Source organism: Montipora foliosa, unplaced genomic scaffold (assembly GCF_036669935.1).
Source record: "Montipora foliosa isolate CH-2021 unplaced genomic scaffold, ASM3666993v2 scaffold_126, whole genome shotgun sequence".
Classification (NCBI taxonomy): Eukaryota; Metazoa; Cnidaria; class Anthozoa; order Scleractinia; family Acroporidae; genus Montipora; species Montipora foliosa.
This window is the reverse complement of record NW_027179426.1, coordinates 12501-24814: the sequence shown is the minus strand read 5'-3', so window position 1 is coordinate 24814 and position 12314 is coordinate 12501. Positions and strand designations below refer to the sequence as shown.

At 39.1% G+C, this 12314-nt stretch overlaps 1 pseudogene; it reads left to right on the top strand.

Moving 5' to 3' along the window:
• Positions 1–799: 799 nt before the first annotated feature.
• LOC137986025 (guanylate cyclase soluble subunit beta-1-like) overlaps positions 800–12314 on the top strand; it is an 11802-nt pseudogene continuing 287 nt past the window's right edge.

Here is a 12314-nt window from a genome sequence, read left to right as displayed (position 1 = left end):
ACTATGTTTTTGATCTCCTACCGGATTTAATGTAATTGTCGCTGCTGTTGGATTTGGAAGGAAACTACAGGACTATTCAGTAAAAGCGGTTGTAGATTACTTTTCTAACCGCACTGCTTTATTTACCGTTTTAACAGTTGTGCCTTAACACTCCTTAAACACCTGTCCCCGCGGCATTTCAGCCAAATTTCAGGGCATCGTTATTAAGTTCTGATGGCTTTCGTACACCAAATGAAGAACCCGGAATGTCATCTTCCCTCAAGCAAAGATCCATAAAGCCACAAACTTGTATATACTTAATTACTATAACGAGCTCAAAACAAGACAAGTGAGGCGAGTTCTGTAAATATCCACGTGATCGGGGACGTTTTCGCTCGAGCAAAAACGTTCTACGATCAAGGGTATTTACAGAACTCGCCTCACTTGCCTCGTTTCATTTACTCGGTCCAGACTATGGCTGTGCGTCCTCAATTTATGGTGTATGGATCATTCTTGAGAATCGTTTTATTTCCGGGTTCCCGGCTCCCCCATTCCATTCCAGCGGTAAATCGGCGCATGACTGTTTTGATACGAAATGCCGGGGAATCCACGGAGTCTTTCGTTGTCAAAGGTTGATATGTCAAGGAGATTTTGATAGTTGAAACCACAGAATCGCTTATTTGCAGCATGTACCGCATAGCTGATAAGGCGATATGATTATTATTTCATTTCAAATGACCGTGACGCCCGTATCTTAAGCCGGTCGAGTGTCAGCTAAATTCGGTTGACTTTCGGGCTCGCGCTCGATCTTCTTGGAACGATGTACGGGTTTGTAAACCAGCTTTGCAAGAGTTTGTTATACGGGAGAGCAGCTTAGAAACGTGGGACGAAATACTGTAGGTATTTTGAAAATCGTCGTCGCATGTTGTTGTTGTTATTATCATGGTATTAAATACATTTTAGCAGCTGTTGTTTTTTTCCACACAATGAATCGCTATGATGGAAGGCCGCTGTAGGGTGGTTTCATGTTTGCTTTAAAAAACGTCTTGATCTCTCATGGTCTTTTAGGAAAAAAGCGAATTTCGATCTTGGAGAAACAGGCGGAATTCAACCAGAGACGAATATACGATGATCAAAGTACATTCGATTTGCTGCGAGTTATCTCGGAAGTGCTTGGTAAGTTTGAGCTTCCTCAGGTTTTAATATTACAATGTGGAAATTCCCTGATTACAGTAAGGTTGGTTACTTTTGTAGATTTACCTAAGTTCATCCTGCTGCAAAAAAAAAAAAAAAAAAAAAAGAAAAAAAATAAGAGAGAAGTAAGTGCATTTCGGTCTATTAGTTCGTTGTCAATGAATGGAATAGCTTTTATGACACGGGTTTTTGTCCAATGACACACCGCGTTTGATCAGAATTCCGCTTGATGTTGTCAGTCGCTGTCAATTTTTTGCCTTGAGTCTTTGGTCTCTCAAAATTGTGTTTCAAAACCTAACACAACCGGTTATTATACAGAGCTCAATGAGACCAGTTTAAGTGCTAAGGCAAAAGATCAGGTTTTATTATTTAATCACTGTTTCGTCGATCGTGTAAACCTTGTCATCTAAAACCCGATATAGGGAATAATTATTATAATGGGTTAGCTTGTTTTGGTTTGGCCTTACATCTAACATGTTGCCAAAAAAATTTTGTGTTGTTTTTTATCATACTTAATTAACCCTTTGATGTCCAAAACCGGCCTAAACTGGCCAGACTTAGTATTTACTCTGTCTAATGCCAGACATTTTTACTCGTCAATGGGGAACCCTGGGAGTCAATGGGTTAATATGACCCATTATTATATGGTTCTGTGTCTGTGAACTACCAAATTCATGAATTTGATTGGCTGCAATTGATTATATTGACCGCGTCTAGATTTCCTATCTAGACCGGCATCTAGACCAGTAATGTTTTAAGGTTCAAAATTGCAAAACTAAGTGCAAAAAAGCTTTCATCACCATTTGCAAGCGAAATGTCAGTTAGTACAAACTAGTTACATTAAACAAATTAAATTGTTCTTGTTTTGCCATATAATAAACATCTTATTAACCGAGCTTAGTCAGTCTGTATGGGATATTTTGACCTTGGTTGTGTGTACAGACCTTGGTCAAGATTCTCTCATACAGACCTCCTGCTCAGTTATTAAGAGCTACCGTAAATATTAAACTCAACAATGATTTTAACTGTTGACTTGAGAACTCAAAAATTTAGAGGAGATGCAGGTATAAAAAGATTCTTAAGGTCATCATACATTTATTTTTAGGATTGTCCGAAATTTATGTTTTGGAGAAGTTTGGAGAAATATTCTTTGAGTTCATCCAAGATGCTGGCTATGAAAAAATGCTGGAAACTTTAGGAAGTAATCTCAAGGAATTTTTGAACAGTTTGGACGCAGTTCACGAGCATCTTTTGTTTGTATTTCCTGGTTTGCGGATGCCTTCGTTTCATGCTAAAGATGAACTTGATGGTAGTGGCATAGAAATCCTTATTATTCTGAAAGGACAGGGCTTGAGTACATGGTCGTCGGCATGGTAAAGGCTGTTGCAAACAAAGTGTTTAACTTCAATGTTAATATCAAAGTTTCAGTACCAAACCAATGATAAATCAACCTGGTCGAAACTTGTCATCACTGCTGAGAATTCTGCTGACATAGGTCTTCTTAAAAAACAGGACAAGCAAATACAAAGAATGGAGCAAAAATTGGAACTAGTGACATTAAGTTCTAGAATTGCCACACAAACATTCTGCCAGGCATGTCCTTCCACATCCTTTTTGACAGCAAGATGGTGATCTACCAAGCTGGTGTTTCCTTCTCCCGTGTTTTACCTGCCGTCAAAATTGGTGAGACCAAAGTTGATGAGGTATTTGAAGCTATTCGCCCACACATTCCAATGACATTTGACTGCATCTGCAGTTTGTAAACAAAGTTTATGTGGTCAAAACCAAAGAAGGGCTCCTGGATTCTGCTACCCTGACGACTGTCTCAGAGGATGACATTGGAACGCTGGAATCACCAACTATGCGTTTCCGAGGGCAGATGTTATACCTTCCTGAATGTGACAGTATAATGTTCCTCTGTTCTCCAAGTGTTCTGAATTTGGATGGTTTAAATGAAATAGGTAGGAAGGCTTATAGGGCTTATAATGTTGTGCTTGAACAAATTATGTGCCTAGCACAGGTAAAACACAGGAAAAGGACAGTCTAAAATTTGCAAATAGTGTAGTTCACAGGTAATAAATCAATAGTAATAGTAATAATAATAATAATAATAATAATAATAATAATAATAATAATAATACCCTTGCTACTTCCAAATTTCATAGCTAGGTGAAGTTTCACATAAATAATAATAATGATAATGATAATGACATAATAATAATAATAACAGCAATTGTGATGTTAATGTTAATAATAATAATAATAATAATAAAAATAATAATAATAATAATAAGATGAAGAAGAAGGAGAAGAAAGAGCTTCAAATAGGCAACAAAAAAATGTTGGTCTTTCTTTCATCTCTCTAACTTTTTCAAGCAAAATTGGCCGTTTAGGCATTGTTGATGTTAGCCGAGCAGAACTAATGGACCTTGAGATTGGGGGCATGCTCCAGGAAATCACAAATAATATCTCCCATGCTACCGGTTGTAGGGTGAATTTTTTTTAGACATGGCAAATGAAAAAAATAAATTTACAAAAAATATTCATAATGAAAGTCTCTGCTGCTCCTGCTGAACATGGCCTATCTAGTGGGTAGCTGGACACACTGCCAGGGCTTAGAAACCCCTCCACTGCCTGGACTTGGCTGATCATTGTAAAAAGTCTTGTTCAATGATGGCGATAATATTGAGGCTGATAATACAGGGGTTTTCACTCTTGTCTTTTACAAGGGTTTTGGAGGAAAATCAAGACAGAATAGCCAGTGGTGAGAGGCAAATTCCTGACAACATAGACAGTGGTATACTGCCTGTGACCGCTTCTAATAATTTAAGTGAATTGAATGAATGATTATTTGACTTAGTGTAGCTAGTTGACATTATTTATCTTTTATGTACGCGATAGGTCTTTACCTCAGTGACATTCCGGTCCACGATGCAACAAGAGATCTCATTCTGCTATCAGAGCAGCACAATGCTGAATCACGTCTGTCTCAACGACTCGAAATTCTGACTGACAAGTTGCAGCAGACGGCTCGAGAACTTCAACAAGAACAACAGCTAACTGATAGGCTTCTTTACAGCATTCTACCAAGTTCAGTCGCCAATGATTTAAGACTGAAGAAACCTGTCATGGCCAAGAAGTATGAGTTGGTCACAATTATGTTCAGTGGGATTGTAGATTTCACTCATTACTGTAATCAAACGCACAGAGCCTATGGATCTGTCGAACTTTCTGAATGAGACCTACACCAAGTTTGATCACCTTGCCGACAAAAACAATGAAGTTTTCAAGGTATGCTCAACAGTCGTATTTCATTTAGTTATAGTGGTGTAGTTGCAGACATATCAGACTCTTGATTGAACACTCGTCTACAACAACAATAAAGTAACTTCTTAAGCTGATAATATGAATCTCTGTTCTTTTATGATGGTAAAAATGCTGATAATTAAAATCTTTAACTTTAAAGGAAATATTTTGTGGACAAATTTCAAACTTTTGATCTCTTCTGTCTTTAATATTTCCACAGATGTGGAACTCCTGACAACTGCAATACGTTCAATTAATGTTACCATAGAACTTTCAAATTTTCAGCTACTTCAGAAATCTAGGGCACTCAATGAGCAAATGAAGCCGAAAGCCTTTGAGAGACATTTCTAGGCTCCTTGTTATGAGTAAAGATTGTCTAAAGAGATGTTTTATCTCCTAGAAGAATTTGATCTGTTCGCATTTCTTCTTTCTCCGAAAAGTTTAAGGAATGAAATCTTCATTTCAGAAATTGTTAGCTGAACGTTACCATCAAAGAACGTTCTCAGTGAACCATTTGCTCACCCAAAACTTCTAGGTGACCTTTAAGTGGCAAAGCTTGCAGAAATATCCCTTCCGAAAACATAAGAGACTATTTTTCCCTGGCCGCAAATCTTTTCAAAGAAATCTGTAGCTGTTTGGTAACATAGAACAGTTTGACTCTCCCGAACAGAGGTCTGAGTTCGTACCCTTCTCATATTCATGTTAATGAAAACAAATCTCAGACCGGGTCTAGAAATTTCAAGCCTGTGTGCTTTTGGGTCAGCCATATATTGTGAGACAAAGCATATAATTTCGTCCCAAAACCAAGCACCAAGCATTTCATCCCGGTTTCATGTAAACGGCTGCAAATATTTCGTATCGGTACAAGTTCATACGTACACCGGTCTGAGTTCGTGCCGGTCTCATGTAAATGCCCCTAAGCATTGCCGACATATTTCTACATTGTAACAACAAGGTTAGGGTAAAAGGTTAGCGTTATTTTTAGGCCAGGGTAAAGTGCAGCAGCGGCATTTAGGGGGATAATTTGTGACGTTAATTGTCCGTATTCCGAGACACGAGTGATGTTGAAGTTGGGGAACAGAGCAAGAAAACACTTCTTGACGTTTATTTAAATCCGTGTGCATAGAATTACTTGCGTTTCTCAACATGTCTGTCAAATTTGCGGGAAAACGTTAGGGATCTATAGGTGCTTTGAGAATCTGTGATCTTTGCGCACTTCATTCGGCTTGTTGTAGTTGTTTGCAATTCCAACTTCTCTCAGTTTTCTCAACATTTATTCCATTCTCCAATTTATGGGGAAAGAATGACATGGTCCGCGATTTAAGCAATAGAGGACGTTTTCCGTGTTTCCATAGCCTCATCTAAACACAACAGGAGTTGGGAGAATTCGAGACAGTTATGCAAACCCGAGACGCAGTCGAGGGTTTGCATAACTGCCTCGAATTCTCCCAACTCCCCCGAATGTTTAGATGAGGCTTTGGAAACACGGAAAAAAAAACTTGTCCTCTATTGCTTTTATAAAATATTTCTCAAGGATAATTCAACAAATGAAGGAAAATGCTGGTTTCCATACTCTCATCTAAACACAGCTACTGACCAGTGAGAGTGCGCGTACTATCCTAATTATTTATAAATACTGTTTTATCATAGGTCGAAACAGTTGGAGACAAGTACATGGCCGTCAGTGGCTTGCCGACAAGATGCTCAGGGCATGCGGTCAACATTGCTAATCTAGCACTCGATATGATAGACATTGTGCAGGAAGTGAACACCAATGGCAGAAAAAATGCAGGTAAGATTCTCAGCCCTGTAGCTAGGGGGTGGTAACTTGTCATCGCACTGCAAATGATCAGGTCATTTCGCTCGACCTAAAATACAGGCTTTCGGTTTGGTTTTGGAGAAGAGGTCATCAGCGTCTAGCAGTCTGATATTGTTCATTTTTTTGAGAAATAAAAGCTACATGTTGTAGAGCAAGTGAACGAGATTATTAAGTTCATGGTTAAAACTGGTCAACATGCCAAGTGTGTGGCAGATATAACTACAAATGAACGAAAATCAGCTGCGAAGATTTCTCCTTCCTCTCCCGTTAGCTTTGTTATTTCATCTCTGCTAAAGGTAAAGGTGAAGGTAAAGGCAAAGTCAAAGTCAAGAAAATTTGGTTTTATCAAACGTGTTGATAAAGGTCGAATTACCACCCTAAACGATTTGGAAAGCTGACGCTTCGAGCGTTAGCCTTTCGTCATTCGTTCTGACGAAGGGTGAACGCTCGCCCGGGAAGGGGGGAGGGGGGGACTCTCATATAAAAAGGGGAGGGATCGAACTGGGGACCTCTTGCTCCGAAATCGGTGCACTAACATTTCTTTGCCTTACTCCAAAAAACAACAACGTAAAATCACCAAATCTTAGGTTTTGGCAACAACGTGAGCATGTAGCAATGAACCAATCATTCTCTATTTAAAACCGTTCGTGCCCATCCAGTTAAAGAGTAGTTTGCCCGTATTGCACGAGCTGATCAAGATGGAATAATAGGCCGTTTGAAACAAACTGGTCACATGACTGATAATTGGTGAACTTAACTTAAAGCTCCGACTTTCTAAATTCCAGAAATGGAAACTGAGATCGTGTTTGTCTTAGCCAGAATACAAATTTTCAGAGAAATACCACTTAAGGGGTAAAGATTTTGTGAACATTTAAAACAGTCGAAAATTCCATACTTTTGTTTACGAACGAAAAGCCTTTGCCCTCCATTGTAATATTTCATAATTACGCGCCACAAACAGAGCTGAGATTCCAATTTTACCATGGGTCAAATAAACAAGAATAAATGTGCAAGGGTTGGAAATTTTCAGGCTTTCATATTTGCAAGGAAGAATTTTAAAGCGGTTTGAAAACTTAGAAAAATACAAGGGTGGCAAAGCGTCCTTTTCCCATACAAATCCTTAGAAATTATTTTAACTGTAACAACACCACTTTAAACTATATACTTACGAAAATCGGCATGGTAGCATATTTTGAGCTGCCCTTTTTATTTCTGGAAAAAAAAATTCATGAAACCATCAGGCTCATCGTGTTTGTGGAAAAAAGGTCACGTGACGAATTGTTGCAAAAATAAGGCCTGTCGCGAAATACTTGCGGTAGCGCTAAGTTATATTTGGAAGTGACATTTTCGTTGACGTACGTTACCGTTGTCCTTGCCTAAATAGGGAGCTTAAGCAACGACAACGGCGACGGCAACGAGAACGTCATCTCAAAATATAAATTTGCGTTATTTTAATCGCTTCGAGACTATTTCAACGTTTTTAATATGACAAGGGTGTGGTAATTCCTCAAAGATGACACCATTCGGAACGGCACTCCATTTTAGGAGAGAAAACGAAAATTTATCCTCAAGTGCTGACGTTCTTCATAAAACCAAAAACTTGGCTATTTCACGTTGTTGTTTTGCTGACGACGGCAACGAAATGGACAAAAGTGAAAAACGCACGTGCAGGGCGTGCAAAGCTATTGTTTTTACCCACTAAATATGCAAATTTTTTGACGTTCTCGTTGCCGTCGCCGTTGTCTTTGCTTAAGCTCCCTATTAACTTCTCAACAACGTGAAACATTCGAAGGTTTTAAGAACAGCATGGGTATACAACAATGAATCTTGCATTCTCCATCTTGTCCTTTAAATTTCGTCCTTGTTAAAGTGGTACTATGATCGGAAAATCAAATCTTATTTTTCTTTGGATTTCAAAACTATGTTAACTAAACACTAAGTGACCCAAGTTTTAAGCCTTAATTTTAAAAAGACGCTTGTTTATTTGAAGGAATTTTCTTATTTAATGGTCCGCCATTACTAACTTTAGAATCTTGAGTGAGAGCGCTTGATCGAGCAGAAAATGACGTCAAAGACTCATTAAGAATGCAATGCGTTTGTACGCGACTGAACTAATATGCAGCACGGGAGTTTCGGACTTTCAGAGACTGCGTTTACACGCTGTCGGCTGAAATTTCAAGCTATAGAGTGAATGATGTTAATTTCCCTGGATCCAACCCTCTGAGGTCCAGTCGGTCACTTTTGAACCTGAGTAATGGCGAACCGCGAAATCCATTTAACTTACACTCAAGTAAACAGCCTTTGGATCATAGTACCACTTTAACATTGTTGCTGTTTTAGATTACAATTGGTATTCATTCTGGCGAAGTTGTTGCTGGTGTTGTGGGACAGAAGAAACCGCGGTATTGTCTGTTCGGAAATACAGTTAATCTGACAAGTCGTACGGAAACAACTGGGTTGCGAGGAAAGATAAATGTGACAGAATACACTTACAGGTAATAGCAAGTAGATGATAGTAAACAATTATTCCTTGAGCGCATGTTGGATATAACCAGTCTCTCATCCAACAAGCTAGCGCGAATGGAATAATTGTTTTGTTAAATTTTCATTCAATTCTGGCCCGGGTTGCTTGAAGTATGGTTACCACTGAACGCTTGGATAATTGGAAGTTAAAGCCAATTAGTTTGCAGTGTGGCAACACTTGACGCAATCAGTTTCCATATTTGGTCATACTGTATATGAGCTGATAACCGAGATTAAATGAACCAATCAAAAAGATAGAAACGTTGAAAAGAGATTTGGCAATGCGTTTACATCAAATGGCAAACGGCAGGCTATTGTTTGTCATAAAAAGCATGAAAATTTTCTCATTTTAACTTGTCTCTCCCTGCTGGATATCTGAACAAAGACCAAGCAAGTTTCTTTGATTTTTGGCAAAACACAAATTTAATCGTGTCATTTGTCGTATGCTGCAGACACGATGCGAAATCTCTTTAATAAACAACAAATTGCTCATGAGTTGGTCTATGTACTATTTGGACTTGCGATCCGAAGTTCCTGAGTTCATGTCCCACTGAGTTGTTCCTGAAAATCCAATTCAACTTCTTGACTGCGGTTGAAACCGCTAACTGGTCTGCCTCCCATCCGTTATTTTAAACATTTGTTTGGCCTTTAATTAACCCTTTCACTGCAAGGTGTGATAGAAATAGATTTTCTCCTCGCAAGATCAGTACATTGTCAAGCAGAAAGGTGATGAGAATAAAGAACTTTATCACCTAAGTATATCATCAAATTCCCATAACTGACAAAATGGAAAATTCAGGGGCGATGTTGGTGCAATGCTTTACCAACTGGGGTTTGGACAAAAATGTAACGAAAAGGAACATTTTCGTCTTAATCAGTACAGTACATCATCTGCAATTTTCTTATTTCAGGTCACTAATATGTGAACCGCATCACAACTTTGTTCTCAAGAAGCGCGGTCCTGTTACCATGAAGGGAAAACCAGAACCCATGATCACCTATATCTTACAAGGAAGGGAAGGACAATGAAAAGTCCATATTGGATCAACTGAGACTTCAGTGTAGCCCAAGGAGACGTAACTGCAAAATATAGACATAAAAACAGAGAATTGATTCCCTTGATGAAGTTCATTTCTTCGAAAGGGACTAGAAAATAGCCATAAATTTGCAGTCTTCATAAAAAAATGTTAGGACACCTTGACTATAATGGCACTATCAGCCATCACCCTCTCCTGCCTTTTGGTACCTCACCGCCATCCTCCCTGATGATACTCTAGGGAGTTTAAGAAACCACGACGGCTAAGGCGACGAAAACGTCTCTTCAAGCTATTTGAAGTGTTTCACGATATTTCCATCTTGTTTATGTTGTACAACAAAGGTGAAGCGTGCTATAACCAGATTGGTACGCACGGATTTGAAGCAAAGAGCGAGAAGGAAAGATTCACTGTTGTTTGTCCACGTCGTCGTCAAAACCTGGAAATTGGTGCCGCATGTGCAGCACAATCATTTTTTCTTTTTTAACCAATATTACTGCTTTTTTGCATTGTTGTAGCCGTGCGTGCTCTGCAAAACATCAACCCTAACCCCTTTGGGTTATGGTTAGGGTTGTGGTTCTTACGACAATAGGGACAGGAACGGCCACTAGAACATAAAATCTTAAAACATAAATTCGCATTATTGCAATCACTTAGCGACTATTCCTAGCTTTTTAGTATGACAAAGGTGTAGCAGTCCCTCAGAAATGAAACCGGTATCAGTGGCGCTTAATTTAAGGGAGAAAATGAAAATTTATCTTCAAGTGCTGACGTTCTCCATAAAACCTCAAATTTCGCTGTTTCACGTTGTTGTTTTGTTTTGCAGACGAAGGTAAACAAATGGACAAAAATGAAAAATGCGCGCAGAGCGTGCAGAGCTATTTCTTTTACCCACTAAATGTGCAAATTTGTGCCGTTCCCGTTGCCGTCGCCGTTGTCATTGCTAAAGCTCCCTAATAATGGAAGCATACCAACAGTGAATCATTTATTCTCTGCCTTTACTTTAGAAGCGCTTTTACCAACCCGGTTATAGGTCACTTCGGCTGTATTGTTCGCAGCAAAGTACTTTTGTTATTATTAAGTTGTAATTATTTGAAGACGTGACGTTTTTGTAGCCGAAGCCACTGTCGCAATTATAGGTGGTCTTCGCCGCCATGTTGGTGGATGAAAGCAAAAGATCTCTCATTGCTCAACCAGCATTTGTACTTTGTAACGTCACCTCGGTCGCATGAAGTATATAAGCAAAGTAACCTAGAATGAAATTAACGGGGAGGCCGTTTCTAAATATAAAGCATTGACTTTTGTATGCTCACGTTGTGGTCAGAACCTTAAATTTGGTTAGTTAAGGTTTTCTGGAAGCTCAAGAAGCGACGATGGCCCACGGCAACGACAATGCCATTAACCAATAATATCATTGGTTAGTTGCACTTCTTTTTCCTACTTTGCAGCCAGGTGTCTCAACGACTTTTGATGAAGGCTGTAGTAATTGTTTTAGAGTTTTTTAATTTATGTATTACAGTATACGGTATGTGGTTATCAGAATTTCATTGGGTAGGCGAGAAAAAGTAATGTACATACTGTAGGCGTTTAACTTGCAAGTGGTATCTCTGGAAACATTGATGGTCGTGAAGTGGAGAACTGGTACTTGGGACGGTAAACTAGCCACTGCAGACGGTTTCAATCCTAGACGAATCCAATGAGACTCAAGCACTGAATGTGTGTTTGATTAAATTAAGCGTCTAAAATTGTTCTCTCTCTATCTGGGTGCCCGCCTGCCCTCAACCTCCAATTGATCGATTCGATTCGCCCATAGTTAATAGAGAGGAATGGTTTGGAAGCTCGGCAAACATCAAAGGACCAAACAAAGATGCCAAGATTTAGGTTCGAAAGTCCACGACCATGCAGAATCTTTTGTTTTGCGCTCATGCACTATGCATGAATTATGTAATCAACACGTTTCTATTGGTTAGTTCCTCAGTACAGAGTAAACAACTATTGTGTTTTGTGCAAGGTCAAGGCCAAAAAAGAGAACAAAAACCTACAACAAAGAAAGTTGTCAGGTTCCATAACCATTCCCCTCTATTAACTATGATTTGCGTATTGCATTTGCACGATAATGTAGCATTCTTATTTAAATGATACGGTAGTATCTGGAACAAAACGTATTATTGCCAAAGGGTTTGAATTGGGTACAACATTGAGTTGGCAGAATTTGTCTTCTTCTAGAGGTGTTCGTTAAAGGTCTTAAAGTCCGCAATAGGAGGCGTGCGCAAAGTCGACGAAGATGGCAACTGTCTGAACGCAACAAATCTGCGTAGTAAATGAGTCTTTGTTTGAAACAAATGTGGCCTGCTTTGACATGCGCATACACTCTTTATTTGGGATGTTATCCGTTCATCAGAGCAAATCAGGTCACTTGGGAAGTGGGTGGTGAGGATGTAGAAAGGAGTCATCGGGCT